Source organism: Drosophila navojoa, chromosome X (assembly GCF_054131105.1).
Source record: "Drosophila navojoa isolate 15081-1374.11 chromosome X, UAZ_NAV_1.0, whole genome shotgun sequence".
In the NCBI taxonomy this organism is placed as follows: Eukaryota; Metazoa; Arthropoda; class Insecta; order Diptera; family Drosophilidae; genus Drosophila; species Drosophila navojoa.
In genome coordinates this window covers 29113906-29133342 of record NC_142895.1, presented here as the reverse complement: position 1 = coordinate 29133342, position 19437 = coordinate 29113906, and the positions used below count along the sequence as shown (strand labels likewise).

Below are 19437 nucleotides of genomic sequence, written 5' to 3'. Positions count from 1 at the left end.
CTGTATATGCGTGTGCGTGTGTGTGCGTGTGTTTGTTTGTATGCGTGTGTGTGTCCGAATATTCTCGACTAGAGCTTTGTTACTTGTTAATATTAAGTTTGTTTGCATTCTATCTAATAAGCAGTAAACCAGTCCTGCAAAAAACAATTTCCCAGATCATTTGTAATTTTTGATTCAAGATACATACTCCTGGTCTGCTAAAAGCTCTTCGAGATAAATAACCTATAGAAAATTAAATGAATTCAAAAATGATGGATGCATATACATATGTATATATTTGTGTATAGTTTGTGTTCGTGAAAATAATGTATACTATAATTCCCTGTTCGTCTCAAATTTTTGTAAGTAGTCTAATCCGTGAAGTTTATATAATGTCTCTGGATTGCGCCATACTGATTCCGCGGGATTTGGACTCGCAAAAAAAGTTGAGCCGGCGCCTTTGCCGACAGCGCCACCACCTACTGACAACAATTGTAATTTAAATGAAATCCAAAAATGAGATTTTTGTTATGACGCATTATAAAAAATAGAAGAGCCAGAGTAGCGGATGATAAATTCAAGAACAAAGCAAAAACAAATCAGTCTCATTTCAACGCTAGAGTATGCATTTATGCATATGTATGGAAAGATTGATGCTACATATGCGTGCAGACTTATGTACATACATATACATGCATATATGCGCACATATATGTATATATGAGGGCTCTTTAAGAAGAAACAAATTTAAACTTATGAAATTGTTCAATTAGAAAAAGAATAAAATAAATATCTATTTTATAAAAAACTAAATATGTATGAAAATAAAAACATTACATTAAAGGGGTTTCGAGCATCCGCCGCTGTAACATAACATGCGACGCCTTTAGCACCCACGCTATCGCTTTGGTTGAGAATCTGGTAGCTAAAATACAATAAGGTAATAACAGAGCGTCATCTGACAAAAGTACAATAATAGGTAGAAAATCCAGAAATAAATCGCAATTCTTAGAATGCTAAAAAGTGCGCTTTTGTAATGTAAGCAAACGCTTAAGAATCTGCAATAGGTGTGACCGAAAGCTATCAACGAAAATTACCATACATTTGTACACAAAAAGTGCACGATCAATATAATAATTATCGATTACTCGATAAAAATGACCAAAAGCTACAATATAATCAAAAAGCATAATTGTTTTGTACTAAATTTTTTTAAAGCCGAATTAGATTTGAAGTAAGAATAAATTCCGCTTTTGCATCATGTATACGGACTGTGAATGAGTATTCCGCAGTCGGTAGCGCGCGACTGCAACGTTCTTACTTGTTAATATTACCATTGAATATACTAACACATTTTAATTTAGAAATAATAATAGCAAGAATTTATTCATATAAACGTAATTTTATAAACTTAAAGGATTTTAATATATAACAAGTAAGAAGACTCTAGTCGAGACTGCTTTTTTATTATACCCTGAACCCATTGAAAATGGGAAATCAGGGTATAATGGTTTTGTTAAAATGTATGTAACAGGCAGAAGGAGGCGTGGCAGACCCCACAAAGTATATATATTCTTGATCAGGGCGACAAGCTGAGTCGATTTGGCCCTGTCCGTCTGTCTGTCCGTCCGTCCGTCCGTCCGTATGTATGAACGCGTCGATTTCAGAAGATATAAGAGCTAGAGACTTCAACTTTTTTTTTAAATGTCCGTATATATCACGCGCATATCGAGTTTATCACTAAAAAACGATAACTCATTCCGATACTTTTTTATCGATAAAAAACCTTATCGAAGATCACTTTAAAAATTATATCTCCTACATCTTTCAAGCTAGAGTCTCCAAATTTAAAATGTATATTAAGATGTATTTTAGACAGTTTCGGTTTTTGTTAAAATTTACCCCCCACCCCTTAATCCACCCCCTCACCCTAATCTTTGTAAAAGTCGTATATCAAATACTAGAGACTTGTGCCTCGGTATACACATACATTTCAACATTATGATTACTTTCTGAAAGTTTCAGTACGATCGTACGTCTAGAAATTAAATTATTCAACGAATAAGTTCTCATAATATTGCCACACTGCAGCGCAACTCAAGCGCAATCGCCTATATATGTGAGTGTGTGTGTATGCGTGTGTTTGTTTGTATGTGTATGTGTGTGCGTTTGTTTGTTTGTATTCGTGTGTGTGTGTGTGTGTGCGTGTGCTAATTATTATTGAAATATCAGTTAGTTGTAGGGTTCAGGGGATCTCGTAGTCGAGCAGTCTCGACTAGAGCTTTCTTACTTGTTTATTTTACTTTGCTCAAAGCGTAAGAAGTAAAGTAAATAATACAGCTGCGAAAAATAAAATAGCACCACTTGCATATTCAGAGTTTGAGGAGTTCTCCTGGACACATTTATCAATGTATTGATGTAATATTTTCACTCAGATAAGCAGAAATTAATTAGTTATTACGGCAAAAAAGAATTATCACAAAAATATTCATAGTTTTTATATAAGTTAGCCGAGGTGCCGTTCGTGCCGGGTGATAGTAGTGATCACTTTCACTCGCAGGGCACTTCGGCCAATGGGAGGCGGTCACGCAATTTGGTGGGAAAGTGGCGTCACCCGGATCACGCCACTTTACCGTTTCTGTGTATACGGTGAGTCAGATGATTAAGTGATGATTCAGTGGTGATTTTGGATTCAGATGAGTGACGATTAACTGAGGATTAAGCGAGTGAAAACTGATTAGTGAAAGTCAACGCGAGTGGTAAGGTAGGACTCCCAGGACTTCAAAGGACAGCAAGGACATCGTGGGAACAGCAAGGACATCCAGTGGGAATCCTTGCGACAACGAAGGAGGCCATCAGCGGCACCGATCAGGACATCGGTGCATATCAGCGGCTTAAGCGAGGCCTGCACATCTGAGTAAGTTTACGTAGCCGTGCGAAAGAGAAGTGTTTGTGAGTGAAAACGAAGCTAGTGTTGTGCTGTGAGCGAGTGGGATAGTAGGAGAGGCCTGCATATCTGAGCGAACCGTCACAGTTTTGTTCAGACCGAAGTCCTGGCGTTTCCTGAATCGTCCCGGGAAACTAGCATGTTTTTAGCACAACACTCTCCCTCGCTAGGTGTGCTTCGCTAAAGCCAACCAGCGAGCCAGCACAACTTTAAGTAACGTGTACATTTCAAACTTATTCAAGAGAATATATATTTACGCTATAAAACCTAAATCCACAAGTGACTAATTAATATCGCAGGGGCTTCAACGAATAAATTTGTTGGCACGAATCCACAGTCAGCTGAAACTAGCCCAGCTTAGACTCGGGATAAACCGAAGGTTCTTTACAACTGGCGCCCAACGTGGGGCCCTGCGATAAGAGTTTAATTAGAAATTTTGATTATGGTGCGAGCGTGGGTATATAACTTGAAAAGTGCATCCGCTAAATGCACTGTTCAAAAAGCGCACGAAGTGGGAGTGGACGGAGGAGCGGCAAAGAGCGTTCGAGACGGTAAAGGCCAAATTGACCGTTGCTGGCGTGCCCTGATTTCTCGAAGCCGTTTTGCTTGCAAAAGTACGCAAGCAATTATGGGCTTGGGGCATTCCTGACGCAGACTTCGGAGGAGGGAGAGCGCGTCATTTCGTATGCCAGCCGGACACTGAACAGTGCTGAAAAGAACTATTCAGCTACTGAAAAAGAGTGTCTGGCTATAATCTGGGGCTCACGCCATACCTGGAAGGCTACAAATTTGTAGTGGTCACTGGCTCTGAAGTGGCTCAATTCTATCCAGAGCCCAATGGGAAGTATTGCCAGATGGGCACTGGAGTTGCAGCAGTACGACTTCGAGATTCGCTACAGGAAGGGCAAGCAGAATGTGGTAGCAGATGCGCTCTCACGGCAGCCTCTGGGAGAGGAGGCGTGCCGTTCGGTCAAGAGCAAGGAGATACCGGCTGGGACAGGATGTCGCTGGCTCACCAAGCTTCGGCAGGAAATGAAGAAGGCGCCACATAAGTTTCCAGACTATATGGAAGAGTCTGGAAACTTATATCGGCACATCCCGCATCAAGCCGGCCACGAGGATGTGGCTGCATGGAAGTTGTGCGTGCTGGCGGACCGGCGCAAACAAGTTCTGGTGGAGAACCACGTCGCAGCCACCGCTGGCCACCTTGGGAGCCGAAAAAAAATCGCTCGGGTGGCAGCGCGGTATTACTGGCCAGGTATGTACCGGGATGTGAGAGCGCTGCGAAATGTGTCAGCGATATAAGCCCAGTCAGCTGCAAGCTGCTGGGCAAATGCTGACGCAGGTGCCCGAAGAGCCATGGGCAACAGTTTGTGCCGATTTTGTTGGCCCTCTGCCGAGATCAAAGCATGGGAACACTATGCTTTTGGTTTTCATAGATCGCTTTTCGAAATGGACGTATATGGTGCCGCTGCGGAGCGCGAATAGCGCGGCTCTCCAAAAGGCATTTCGAGAGCGGATCTTGGCGCGGTTCGGCACGCCAAAGGTGCTCATTACGGACAATGGCACCCAATTCAACAGTCGGGCATTCAAGGTGTTTCTGAAGGAGCTTGGGGTGCGTCACCAGCTGACAGCACATACACACCTCAAGAGAATCCCACTGCGAGGGCCAAGAGAACAGTGAATACGATGATTGCGCAGTTCGCTGGAGGTGACCAGAGATGCTGGGACGACGCATTGCCAGAGTTGACGTTGGCGGTCAACAGCAGTGTGTCAGTATCCACAGGGTATTCGGCCGCCTTCATCACCCAAGGACGAGAGCCAAGGCTGCCCAAATCGCTGTTCGACGCGCAAACAATCGGCACAGGGCAGGAGGCACAGAGCCCACTCGAGAGAGCCAACAAGATGCTGGACAGGATCAGGCGCGGCATTATAACCTACGGAGGCGGCAGTGGAAGCCGGCCGTAGGTGACAAGGTGTGGGCAAAGGAACGCCACTTGTCGAATGGCACAGAGGGCTTTGCAGCAAAACTGGCACCACGCTATGGAGGACCTTATATAGTGGCCAGTTTTGTGTCACCGGTCATCTGCCGGATCAGGTCGGAGGCCGATAAGCGGACCAGGACGGCGCATGTGGCGGATCTCAAGCCGTGGAGAGGAGACACGGGTGAGCATTAAAGATGTTTAGTTTTTTTTTTTTCCAAAAAAAACAAGAAAGAAAGCTCTAGTCGAGACTGCTCGATTACAAGATTCCCTGAACCCTACAAGCAACTTATATTTCAATAATAATTAGCACACACACACGCATGCAAACTAACAGATGCACGCACATACACATACAAATAAACACACTTATACACACACACACACACGGCGTTTGCGCTTTGGTTGCGCTGCAGTGTTGGCAATATAATGACAAATTATTTGTTGAATAATTTAATTTCTAGACGTACGATCGTAATGAAACTTTCAGAACGTAATCATAATGTTAAAATGTATGTGTATACCGAAGCACAAGTCTCTAGTATTTGATATACGACTTTTACAAAGATTAGGGTGAGGGGGTGGATTAAGGGGTGGGGGGTAAATTTTAACAAAAACCGAAATTGTATGAAATACATCTTAATATACATTTTAAATTTGGAGACTCTAGCTTGAAAGGTGTAGGAGATATAATTTTTTAAGTGATCTTCGATACGGTTTTTTATCGATAAAAAAGTATCGGAATGAGTTATCGTTTTTTAGTGATAAACTCGCTATGCGCGTGATATATACGGACATTTTAAAAAAAGTTGAAGTTTCTAGCTCTTATATCTTCTGAAATCGACGCGTTCATACATACGGACGGACGGACGGACGGACAGACAGACGGACAGGGCCAAATCGACTCAGCTTGTCGCCCTGATCAAGAATATATATACTTTGTGGGGTCTGTCACGCCTCCTTCTGCCTGTTACATACTTTTAACAAAACCATTATACCCTGATTTCCCATTTTCAATGGGTTCAGGGTATAAAAAAAGGGAGTGAATACAGAGCGAAGTGTATTGCTTCTAATTTAAGCGCAGAAAGAAGAAGAAGAAAAACACAGCAATAATTTTGTTCAAAATGCATAATTTCGGCTGCGAAATGCATCTGTGGCTGGAAAACTACAGTTGCCATCGGGATAATTACGGTATATTGGGTGCGCAACAACACTTTTTTTGAACTGCGCGCGCACGACAGCAAGCAGTGTACAGTACTGCACTGAAAAACTTAGCTGCCAGTGCATGTGCAATGCACTATGCACAGATACAACAAGAAAGCAGTGCAAGTGCAAGCAGTACCCACCTGCAGTGTAGGCGCCCTTAGCAACAGCGCGCGCGCAGCCGAAATTATATTTCTAACGAAAGCGAGAGCGGAAAACAAAAACAAACCGCACGCATTCCAGGCGAAAATTGCTGCACACCCACACCCACAGCGAAGCGAGAGCAAGCTCAGCGATCGCTAGCGCACGAAGTTACCAACAACAAAAACAGACAACTAAAATCGCCAACAACAAAACGCACAGTGACAACTAAAATCGCCAACAACAAAACACACAGCGGCATATAAAACGATCGCTAGCGAAGAGATGCCAACAACAATGCAATGCCGATAACAATGCTTCGCGGCAGAAGAGCTTGCATTTGGATGTTCGGCTAGAAGGGCTATGTATGCGTGTGCCGATGGGAGTGTGGGAAAAACGGCACCTGGGCAGTACCGTAGCCTGCCTGGAATTCAGCCATAGGGCAGCGAAGGCTAGAGTGGCAGCCGAAGAGACGGCTACGACGACATCGGCCCTACCTGGAGCTGGAGCCGTCATCCAGCGAGGAGGGAAGCGTGACGACGTCTGGCTCGTGGTCGTCGGGCAGCGGCACAGACGAGGGCACGCGCTGGTCATCCCCGAGCTCGCCCGGTGTCGCGACGGCACCTATGCCGGCAACAGCGTGGGAGAAGTTGGAGGAGGAACGGTGGGATGAGACGCTGGTGAGCAGCTATGTGCGCAACGGCCGCTATTCGCCGAAGCGACCGCTGTGGCGCCCACCACGTCCACCCACCCCGCACCGGACGAGGACGAGTCATCTCCGACTCGGAGGAGGAGGAGGAGATGACTGAACCCCCGCGGGTAAGTGCCAGCTACGCTGCCAAGGTGGTGGGGGGTCGGCTGGAGCACCGCGCCGAGTTCGTCATTGCGTGGAGCGAGCCCCTCACCCCGAAGCCCGCGGGGTTCACGTTGGAAGAGATCTCGCCCCCCGAGATGCTGCGGACGCCACAACAGGCGACGCCACCGCCGTTCACACCACCGCCGCCCACACCAACGGAGACGGCGATGGACGTCGACGAGGAGTGGCGACCCATACGGCTGCCCGGCCGGCCCACGCTGCAGCGCCAGGCATCAGAACCAGCGCCGCCACCGCCCAGGAGGCCGGCATTGCAGCGGCAGGCATCCGTGCCCGATGCGGGAGCAGCGCAGTGGCGGGATCTACCGCGCGCGGAATGGCCACGGGAGGTAGAGGAGCACGCCACCCGGATGGAGGCCCAAGGCAGCGGGCGCATCGCCCGCATCGTCTGGGCAAATGGAAGAAAGTATCGGGTGCGACGGGCACGCACCGGGTGCAGAGCATTTGCATACAGCTGAAACCCTGATATGTGTTAAAAAAAAGAATTGAGAATAAAGAAACGTAAAATTGACATAGTTACAGAAATTTTGGGGTACTCGTTGGGTGCCAAAGCCACCGGGGACAACAACTCAACAGGTGAGTTTTGTAGGAGCGCCCGGCGTGGGCAGAGGCAGCGGCGGCAACCCATATACGGGGGGCATGCAGTCGGGCATGTGGCTGCTTGGTGGGAGAGTGTGGTTGCAGACGCACTGGCCAGCGACTTCGATTGACCAACAAGCGTACCGACACCAAAGACGCGACACCGGTGTCCAATTGCGAACGACGTCTGTGGCCCGATCTCCTAGCAGCAGTGCATGGAATGACTGCAGTACCCCACCGGAGCATCCCCAAGGGTCCAAGGAGCAGCAGCAACCAGCAGAAAGGCGTTTCCAGCGGCGAGGGACAACATGCGTCAAATGGGCGAAATGGCCATTGCCGCGCGCACATGCGCCAATGCCACAGATGCAGGCCATCAGGTCTTAAATATGTATTATTTTATTTAAAGAGGCTTTCTACTACCTAGTTGGCAGCTTAACGAGTTGGACATAAAGGCACGATTATTTACAGTAGGACACTACAGAATTTACAATAACAATTTACATAAACATCAACAACAATAACAATTTACATAAATATCAGTAACAATTAGTTAATTAAATCACATTCAATTGTTTATAAAACATTATTCTATAGGAACCTCGCAGGGAGGTCCTGTGGATGGCACTTCCTCAGTCTTCTTTTCCTGGCTTCTTTGTTGAGCCTTCTCGCCAAAGGGTTTGGGTGGCCTCCAAGTCTTGCAAGATAGCTAGCAGCTACCTTTTGCAATATGTCTCCAACTTTGGGGATCTTGAGATCTTTTTCAATGTCCCTGGTGCGCATGTACCAGGGAGCATTGCAAATTTGCCGGAGGATTTTCGCTTGCACAACTCTTATTTTGTTTAAGTTTGCTTTTGCCGCAATTCCATAAACTTGAAGCGCATATTTCCATATGGGACTGATAATTGCTTTATAAATTGTCACTTTACTGTAAAGTGACAATTTATTGGACGGCTTTAGAAGCCATGCCATTTTAGCGCTTTTGGTCATTACAGACTTTTTAACCATCGTGGTGTGCATATTAAAAAAAAAAAGCACACAAACTGTCAAAAACAATCCTCAAAATGAAGCCAGCCCAACTTAGCTCAAATCTTGGGAGTCTAACCAAAAGCCCTGCTTCATCCTCCTCGGCAGTTAATTATAGCAATCGCTTTGCAGCTCTGGCTGAAGAAGCCGAATCACTAATGGATATGGACGAAGAAGTTCAAGACAGGGAAAATGAAAACAACCGTCAACCTGATAGAGAGGAACAGGAAAACAAAATACCTAAGCCTCCAGCCATTTGCGTGCCGCAGGTTAATAATATGATCAAATTTGAGGCAGCATTAAACTCTTTTATCGCGGACACCGACTATGATATACGCACATCTAGATCTGGAATCTCGCGTATTTATACAAAGAATTCAAACGCATTTAGATCTGTCGTTGACACATTATCCAAGCAAAATTGTCAATTTTGGCATCACCAACTGAGAGAAAATGCACCATATAGAGTAGTCATTAAAGACTTACACCCCAACGTCTCAAAGAAGCGAATTGAACGTACTTTTACTGATCTGAACCTCACAGTACTGAACATCTACTGTCCCAGGAAACGAGACTGGCGCAATATTGAGATCAATAAAGATGATGATGATCAATTGATAGATGCTAAAACAGCATTTGATCAATATTGCGTTGCTTAATTTTAGCGAGGACTTTTTGTACGCGATTGGAGATTCTTTTATAAATCTGGTGGACGCGTATATCTCCCGTTCTCACATACTCTTTTCTCAACCTTCTCTTCATTCGCAGTAATGCAGTAGCATTTGGAGACAGCAAATTCTGGGGGTGCTGTCGTGCATGACGTACATATTCTGGTGTCGCGTGTGATGCAGCCTCAGATATGTTTCGCATAAACAATGCAATAGCATCTTCTACGTCAGCCGCGCTATCTATTTGAGTGTTTAGATGAATTCTGCTCTCTAGGTTTGTCCTAAATTCATTGATGCGAGTTCCAGGTGTAAGGATGTATTGCCTCGTAGGTCTAAGCTGAGGTGATTGATGCAAAGTCGCTACGACCGGCAAATGATCCGACGAAAGCTCAAGATGCAGCTGGACAGATAGCTTGTTAGCAGCGAACCCATTAAATATGAAAAAGTCGAGTGCAGAGGGAGTAAGCAGGGTGTTGAATGAATAAAAAGTTGGTTTTCCAGTTGCTAGGATTTGCCACGTACCACTTGCAATGGCAGCCGCTTTCCACGACAACAACTCCGAAAATTACCCCACCATTGGTGTTTTGCATTAAAGTCTCCTCCTGCAATGAACCGGTTTTCCAGGGCTCGTTAGGAGGAAGATAGATTGATGCTATTTTGACGCTTCCGATGTTTGTCATCAAACTAAATTAGCCGATTGAATATGAATGATTGAAATGGGTTCATTGGCGTCATGAACAATGTTAGATTTAATCAGGATAGCAGATCCGCCTTTCGCGGTACCACTGGGGTGATTTGCGTAGTATTGGTCGTAGCCAGGTGTAAAAATTTTAAGGCCTGGGCGCATGTGTGTCTCTGTGATCAACATCACATCAATTGATTTAGTATCAAGGAAGAGTCTCAGCTCGTTATTGCTTTTAACCAATCTTCTTGCGTTTCACAATCCGATTTTTAAAATCGAATTGATCAGTTTGAAATGAGCTTCTGAACCAGGTCACGAAAGGCTTTCTTTGCTTATATTGTTTCCTGGATAAGTTTGAACATTTGATCCATTCTTGCATTTACATCAGATATTGATGCTGAAATCTTGGTCATCGGCATTGTCGTGCGACCTGGATACTTGTGAACTGGGAATATTTGACTGGTTTACTTTGGGCCTAAAATTATCCGCATAAGAGAAGCCTTTCTGAACGGTGGCGTTTGAAATAAGCTGCGCTCTAGAACCCTGAATGTCTGCATGGCTGTTATTGTTTGTCAGTCCGTGCTAGGGCAATCTTGCCTCAGGCTTTAGCTTTCTGTTTAGCTTCACTCTGACCGTGCAGCCTTTAAAGCTGGCACTGTGGTTGTCTCCACAATTGGCACATATGGATGTCTCACTAGACTTAAGCTGGCAATTCTCGGCGCCAGTAAAATGGTCACCTGACCACATACTGGGCTTTTAAGGCAATAATTTTTCGTGTGTCCGAAGTCTTGACATCTGTAGCACTGTACTATTTCCCTGTTGGGTTTTGCCTTTAATGCTGTAACTCTGTGCGTTCCGATATGAGTTAGTTTTAAGGCCTCTGCAACGTTTGGCGTCTTTTGTAAATTAACAAAGAACATGCTTTGTCTTGTTTTAGCATCTATCAATTGATCATCATCATCTTTATTGATCTCAATATTGCGCCAGTCTCGTTTCCTGGGACAGTAGATGTTCAGTACTGTGAGGTTCAGATCAGTAAAAGTACGTTCAATTCGCTGTTTTGAGACGTTGGGGTGTAAGTCTTTAATGACTACTCTATATGGTGCATTTTCTCTCAGTTGGTGATGCCAAAATTGACAATTTTGCTTGGATAATGTGTCAACGACAGATCTAAATGCGTTTGAATTCTTTGTATAAATACGCGAGATTCCAGATCTAGATGTGCGTATATCATAGTCGGTGTCCGCGATAAAAGAGTTTAATGCTGCCTCAAATTTGATCATATTATTAACCTGCGGCACGCAAATGGCTGGAGGCTTAGGTATTTTGTTTTCCTGTTCCTCTCTATCAGGTTGACGGTTGTTTTCATTTTCCCTGTCTTGAACTTCTTCGTCCATATCCATTAGTGATTCGGCTTCTTCAGCCAGAGCTGCAAAGCGATTGCTATAATTAACTGCCGAGGAGGATGAAGCAGGGCTTTTGGTTAGACTCCCAAGATTTGAGCTAAGTTGGGCTGGCTTCATTTTGAGGATTATTTTTGACAGTTTGTGTGCTTTTTTTTTTTTTGCTTTTTCCAGACACCCAGCTTAGTAGATTGGAAAGTGCAGTCCTTTTTTTTGTGGAAGGCTAGCAGCCACATTTGCGCAAGAAGATGCAGCGCTGGAAACAAGGGTAGTAGAGCATATGCTCCCATTAGAATAGCTAGCAGTGCAGCTAACATTAGAAAAAGTTAGGGTGCTCGTAGTAATGGTGCTTGTGCTTGTAGCGACCAAACCCACTACATTTTTTGGCGTAAGAGTTTTAATTAATTGTTGTTCAGCCAGTAGGATGCGCAGCTCTGCAGGCGACGCACCAGCTAATTTCTTTATCATCTCAAAATTGTCCTGCTTGATATTAAGTTGTGGTTGATTCGATGAGTCTCCATCCATTATGGGCAAGATTGACAAATTTATTGCTTCTAAATTTGCGATTGCCCAAGAGTATGCAACACTGATTGTTACCCTTCCTAGGACAACAACCAGCCGGCTCCACTTCCGTGGACACCAACCAGTGGTCAGCTGTTTTGACACGTGGACGCTGGCAGGCGGCCAGAGCCGAATTTACGAGTTTCACTCTAACAATTAATTTGCGAAGTGCTTTGTATTATTGTGTTCACCGTGTCTTTAAAAAGACACTGTAAAGTTATTTGCCACAAACGTGGCCTTGGTTCAATTTTTAATTGACGATTTAACAAAAATTACAAGACGCTCTTTGGATTAGCTGTACGCTTGTCTGCAGTCGCGATGAGACTGCCATCAGGTCAAGGGGGCATAAAGGAAAAGATGCCCGGCCTGAAAACAAAATATTTTTGTAATTTTATGAAAATTTAAAAAAATATGGAACTTTTCACTTACCGGCAGAATAAAGCATTGCCAGCGGTAAGCGGAAATGCAGCTGATGGCGTTAACAGAGCGTTAACAGCGGCGATCACCGCAAAATGGAGCAGATCCAGTGACCTGTGCTCGATATTTTGATTATAGGTATAGACAAGTTCTTAAGTTAATGAAAAAGCAAGGAGGTATTTTCGGCAATCATCCAGCAATCAAATATTATTGGCGTGTTGAATTCCAGCAAAGAGGTTCTCCTCATATACACGAAATGTTTTGGCTTAAAGATGCCCCCAAAGCTGATCTTACTGATGACGAAAGTAGGCAGAGGTCTATTCCACCCGTAGTAGCATTTATTAACAAACTTATCACTACTGACGTGACTGATCTAAATATAACTAATTTGATTGAATACCAGAAGCACAATCACGGGCATTCATGTATGCGAAAAATAAAGGGAATTCGCAAACGCCGCTTTGGTATTCCTTATCCTCCAATGCCACAAACGGAAATTCTTTTTCCTTTGTCGGAAAGTGAACGACTCAACAGCTCGCATCACAAAAACCTTCAAACTATTAAAAGTTTCTTAAATATGTCCTTCGATAGTGAAACCTTGCTATCACTTAATTCATTTGACAATTTTTTATGTCATAATAATATTAACCTCAGTTACGAGGAATACTTGATGGCAATTAGGTCTGGGTTGAAAAAGCCCAAACTATAATTTCAGTAAAACCCAAAGATTGACACGCTAAAATGTTGACAGCGAAGATGAGGATCTGAACGAAGACGTAGGCGCTTTTTATTCTCTTCAGGATTCAAGTGGTTTTATGAGAAAGATAACTAAGCCTCGTATAATTAGAGATAGGTGTTTTAACATCAATAGAGATAGGCAAAACCACTTTAGTTATTAGTTATGTTATTCTTTCATTGGAGGCAGGAGCAGACTGAATTAGTTCAGCGAAATTGTGAGGAGTTTTATTGGACGAATGAGGCAATCAAAACAAGCGAACGCGACAAATTTGACATATTTAGGGATCGACCAACTGTACTAGAAGACGCTCTCAGAGAGGTAATTGAAAGTGAGGAAGAAGTAGTTGATGATTTACAAAATCAGGTAGTTTTAGATGAAGAACTTAGAGCGTTGGCATTCCCAGAGATTAGCTCTCAGTTAAATCTTTTAAGCTTAAATCCCAATGCAAATGAAGAATCGGAAAACAATATTCGTTTTATCAGACTGCCGCCTACAATTTCGAAAGAAAATTTACTAAGTCTCATAAAATCACTAAATTTTAAACAAAAAGCATTTTATTCTCATGTTCTTCATAATGCGCATCTCAAAAACGTATTTTATGAGTTTGTCGGCGGTGGGGCTGGAGTCGGAAAAAGTCGACTTATTTCAACACTTTACCAGTCGTGCCCCAAGGCGCAGGCGTGCCCCAAGGTAGTGTGCTTGGCCCACCATTATACACACTCTACACCGCAGACATGCCGTTGCTTCCCAGGAACAGAGACATGCTTATAGCGACATACGCAGATGATACCGCCATACTGAGTCGCAATAAGTCGCCTGAAGTAGCCTCTAGTCAAATGCAAGTTTGCAGGATCTCAATCGGTGGCTAACTTGCTGGAGCATCGGAATCAACGCCCAAAAGTCCACGCACATCACATTTGCAGCCAGAAGGGGAGCCTGCCCCGAAGTGACTCTAAGAGCTCCAATACCACGGGCAAACAAGGTGAAGTACCTGGGAGTCACTCTGGATAAGAGACTGACCTATGGCCCGCACATAACTGAGACAGTTAAAAAATGCAACTTCAAATTAAAACAAGAAAGAAAGCTCTAGTCGAGGCTGCTCGACTGCGAGATCCCTTGAACCCTTCGAGCAACTGATATTTCAATAATAATTCGGACACACACCCGCAGACAAACAAACACCTATGCAATGCTTTTATGGGGGTCTGTTGCAAGAACTCACATAAACAAAATTCAAGTCACACAAAACAAAGCACTAAGGACTTGGACCGGAGCCGAATGGTACGTCAGAAATGAAACCCTGCACACCGACCTTGAAATGCCGACAATTGCTGAGCTCATTGGCCGACACAGCACAATGTACGCGGACAGAATATCCGCCCACCCAAACCAGCTTGCATCCAATTTATCGATCAACACCATCAACAGAAGGCTGAAAAGATCACACCCCCTGCACCTGATAAGTGAACAGGGGGGCTGAGGGAACAGCAACTGGCCAACTCCGAGAGTCCGGGCGCAGCGGGCACACATGAAAGATCCTGGGCGGGTGCAAGGTGACGCGGCGCGGAGCGTTATACGCGCGCGCCACGTCGAGGTGGCGATCCGCGCAGGCATTCCCGCGGCTGGGCCACCGCCCTCTAGGCACACGATCGCGGCATGCGCCGGGCATCGCACGTTTCTCCCAGTACTGGGTGTTATACACCAGGGCTGGGTCGTAGTGGTGGTCGGCGTGACCCTGAGAAGGCATGTGTGCCATAGTCACCCCGCTTCTGAGCGTTAAACGCTAGAGCGGGACTGTATTCGCCCCCGTTCTCAGTTTTACGTGATCAAGTTGTCGAGTTCTTTTCTTTTCGCTAACCAATTTCAAGTTTTCTCGCGCCCCCCAATCGCGGATAGTTCAGCCATGGTGGCCCACTATCCGTCCTCAACTCTCCAGTCTCGGCAGATTTTAAATATTCTTGTAAATGACTCTGGGGAAGACAGAGTTGTACCCCGGCCGTAGAAATAACTTCTTTACAGTTGAAAATATATATAAATATAGTTATTTGCAATTACAAATGTATTTATTCTAGAATAACAACAAAGACAAGCTTTTGCTGGAGGCACTTTACTTTATTGATGGAAATAGCGCAAAATGCAACATTTGCAACAAAGTTTTGAAGACTGCAGGTAACACGACCAACATGAAGGACACCCTGCGGTCCATTCATAAAATGTTGAAGTACCTGTAGTACCTAATACTCGCGGTGTGGCACAAATTTCTATTGCTGAAAGCTTTCAAAATATGGTGGAGTATGGCACCGACGGGAATAAAACAAAAAGAATCAACGATGCCATTATTTATATGATATCAAAAGATGTGCAACCATTTTCGATAGTCGAAAACAAAGGCTTCATATATTTAATAAATACGGTTGCACCGCGTTACAAGATACCGTCGCGATATTAAATTACAAAATGGGTGGATGAGAAGTTTTTGGATATGAAGGAAATGTGGAAGAGATTGCTGAATGGGAAAACGCTAACATTAACAATGGATGTATGGAGCGACCAGATGTCAATGCGGAGTTACTTGGGCATTACTGCTCATTTTCAGCTTGAGCTTGAAATGACTTCCTTGACTATCGGAGCTTTAGAGCTAAGCGGGCGTCACACATCAGTATACCTCACTGAAATGCTGGAGAGTTGCTGTCGTCAAATGTCGTCAATGCCGTTGACCTAGGTTTTGGGCGAAAAAAGCACATACCATGTTTTGCATATACCCTAAATCTAATTGCACGATCTGCTATGCAAAGAGATTCAACAAGTGCATGCATTGAAAAGGTAAAGGGAATCGTAACTTTTTTTAAGCACAGTTGCGTTGCCAGCGATAGCTTAAGAAAAGTAACGGACAAGGTATTGATCCAAGATGTGGCTACTAGATGGAATAGCACATAATACATGATTGAGCGTTACTTGGAGCTTAAAAATTTCGTAAACGATATTGTCTTAAGTGTTCGCAACGATGGTGAGATGCTAAATGGAACTGCAGTTGCTTAATAATATCATGCCAATGCTGCGCCCCCTTGAAGAAGCCACAAAAATAATAGGCTCAGATACGTATTGCACAGCCAGTATGGTTATCCCAATGGTGAATATCTTAAAAACAAAATTGCTTAACGTTGATGACATCACGCCCGAGGCAAATGACATTAAGAACTTTTTGCTTTTCGAAATCGATAAGCGTATGGGTTCAATAGAGCAGGTATGCTTGAAATGTCATCATTAATTTATTCCTTAAAATATTTTATTTTAAATGTATTGTTTCAGGTCTCAATTCTGGCAATGGCTACAGTACTTGATCCAAGATTTAAGAAACTGCATTTTAAAGACCCTCAGGCATGCTCAAACTCTATTACAAAAATTAAGTCTATGATAAAACCGATGGTCAAAGACTACAATGGTAATGATAACGTGACAAGCACAACTAAATCCGATTCTTTTTGGGACCACCATCACCAGCTGGCACATTCTCAAGAGCCTGATGGCGATATTGATGTGGAGATGATAGCAAACCTGCGAATGCCATTAGCGTCATTTGAAAGCAACCCTCTACAAGTATGGGAAGGTATGAAAAACACATATCCCAATTTACATAAAATGGCGCTGCAATTTTCACCGGTAGTTGGATCGTCGGTTCCTTCTGAGCGGGTTTTTTTCCGCGGCGTCATATCTTTTAAGCCAAAGGCGAAACAGGTTAGATCCAAATCGACTAAGAAGCATTTTATTTTTGCAAAGTATCGACAAAAAATACTTTTTTAAAAAAAAGTAATTACAATAATTAAAATTTCTTTGAAAGCATAAAAAAGGACTGCTAAGGAAGCATTTATTGTTATATTATTATTTTATTCATTTTGATTCTCAATGTAATGAAAAAGACTGCCAAGGAAGCATTTGTTATACTATTTCTTAATCACAAGACCACGATTGAGTGATAGTAGGTTATGCAAAGCGAACAGCTGATTTAACAGCGTGACGTATGAAAATCAAGCAATTTCGACACTGTTATTTGTTTTAAAACTAGTAGATTAAATAAAATGAGCTGGGCAGCTAATCACAAGCTCTATATAGATTCACGAATCGGAAAATATAAAGGTTTTTGCTCATTTTTACCGTCTAAGTCGTTTTCTAGGCATTTATTGATCACCCAATCTCTTAACCACTTTTACTTTTGCATATGATGGCCTTAACCACTGAGCAGAGACTGACTGGTCAGTGCCTTAACCTTAATAAGGCTTAATTTTTGTAAAATTAATGAGTTACTACTAAGCATTACACGTTTCCCATCAATCCACATCATTAAACGTAATAATTTCATTCTTTATATTACAAAATGGCTATAGTTGATACTCAGCATTGTTAGCTTCTGCCTAGGTTTTTAGAGCTGAATCAAGGTTGATTATATGTATGTTTTCTTTGGCTTCAATACTCATAATCATGCACAGTTTTCGATTAGACCATAAGCACACCAACTGTACTTTATTCTACCGGTTTTTTCTGAGATGACAGCAGGTATGAGCAGCACCTTTATTGATGACTCCTGAACGTGTACTATATTTGAATGTGTAGTAAATTGGCATAAATAAACAATACTGATGGCGAAAACCCTGTTAACTATGTTCATCAACCATTCCTGCTAGCATAATGACCATTTTGGCCTTTCGAAAGGCCTCTCAATTCATTCCAGTATATACTTAGTTTTTTTTATTGTATGGCGACAAAATTAGTGATTGACAAATTTTAAGCTATTTACTATTGAATTGATATTGATATTTGCTTATATATACTTAATTTTGGTATTTTTGGACAACTTGGTGGATGTCTGCTGAAGTGACCGCCAAGCATCTGCTGGGATAACAGAGCAGAATCTGATATTTTGACGTCACAAGAGACCTGTTAATTAACATTAAGTGTAACGGGACTACTCTTTGCGCAACCTACTGTGTCTTTCAACAGTGTCACAAGACTACGAAAATTGATATAGTTTTAAGTTCTGTTAATTATATTGTTAAGTAAAAAAAAAAAACTAAGAAAGCATTTATTTAAAATGCTTTTAAGAATTGAATTAACGAAAAATAAGGGAATTGGTAGAAAACATCGATGTTTATAGCCAATGTTTTACACAACAGCGATTTAACATTTTGTAAACATCGACATCGAATTTTCGACCAAAAATTAAAAAAATTAATTAAAACCTATTTCTTAATTTATCCTACAGCTTGCTACATATTTGAAATTGGTAGCATATTTATCGTACGAAATCCGGCACCAGCGAACTCCCAGTCGTTCAGTCTCGAAAGTGCACACTTACCAGTTTTTTACAGAAAAAAAAACAAGAAGTTTAATGCCAAAAACTTTCGATAAACTGTACAACTGGGAGAACCCAGTGACGGTTCATTAAACCCTGCTGCAGCTCTGTTGTGCGCGTTTGTACCACTCTCGCCATGCTTGAACCATTTGAGAATTGTATAGTCGCTGCTTTTGTAAAAAGAATCAGTGTTGCCGAATCAGCTATTTTGTAGCTAGATCTGGCTACATTTTAAGGTCGATTGCCACATAAAAATTTTCAAACGAATTATAAAAGCGACAATGCTGAAAATGACGAGTTGGTGGTCACAGATGAAATATCATTAGAGTTAAATTTATAAAGTTGACTTTCTATGAAAAAACAGCACTGTTTCCTTATCTGCTACGTTTTCAGCTATTTTAGAAGAAAGTTGGCTACTTTTAGCTACTTTCAGCCCTCGGTTTTGTTACCTTTGCTGAAAAAGTTTCGGCAACACTCTGAGAGCACAAAAACGAGTGAAGTAGCACTTACCTTTTGAGTGGTTGCTAATGCTATGCTTTTCAGCCTCATCGGAGTACTATTAGACGTGGAGACTTCAGATTTACTGTGTATATATATATGATGAATACAAACATTTTGTAATCAACAGATTTTGGATACCACGCCCCCTTCGCCCCCAATTGGTAAAAAACGTATTTCAAGTACTAGAAATGGAATGTACACACATTTTGACCATATAATTACGCCCTGAAAAGATTATTAAGATCGTATGTTTACAAAAGAAGTTATTCACCAAGTAAATTCTCATACTATTGCCCACACTGGAGCGCAGCCCAATCGCAGTCGCTGCTTACTGCGCAGCTAGCAGAGCGCGGGCGCGTGAGGGTGGATGCATGTGTATATATGTGTGCGT

At 42.9% G+C, this 19437-nt stretch overlaps 3 long non-coding RNA genes and 1 pseudogene across 3 annotated transcripts in view; 2 read left to right on the top strand and 2 right to left on the bottom strand.

The window, feature by feature from the left end:
* LOC149090788 (uncharacterized) overlaps positions 1–19437 on the top strand; it is a 178474-nt gene that overhangs the window by 76321 nt on the left and 82716 nt on the right. The gene's annotated exons all lie outside the window — the stretch shown is intronic.
* LOC115565530 (uncharacterized) overlaps positions 1–19437 on the bottom strand; it is a 184163-nt gene that overhangs the window by 112077 nt on the left and 52649 nt on the right. The gene's annotated exons all lie outside the window — the stretch shown is intronic.
* The window catches only part of LOC149090791 (uncharacterized), a 167107-nt gene that overhangs the window by 111570 nt on the left and 36100 nt on the right, over positions 1–19437 (bottom strand). The gene's annotated exons all lie outside the window — the stretch shown is intronic.
* Positions 16251–17009, top strand: LOC149090795 (E3 SUMO-protein ligase ZBED1-like; annotated as a pseudogene).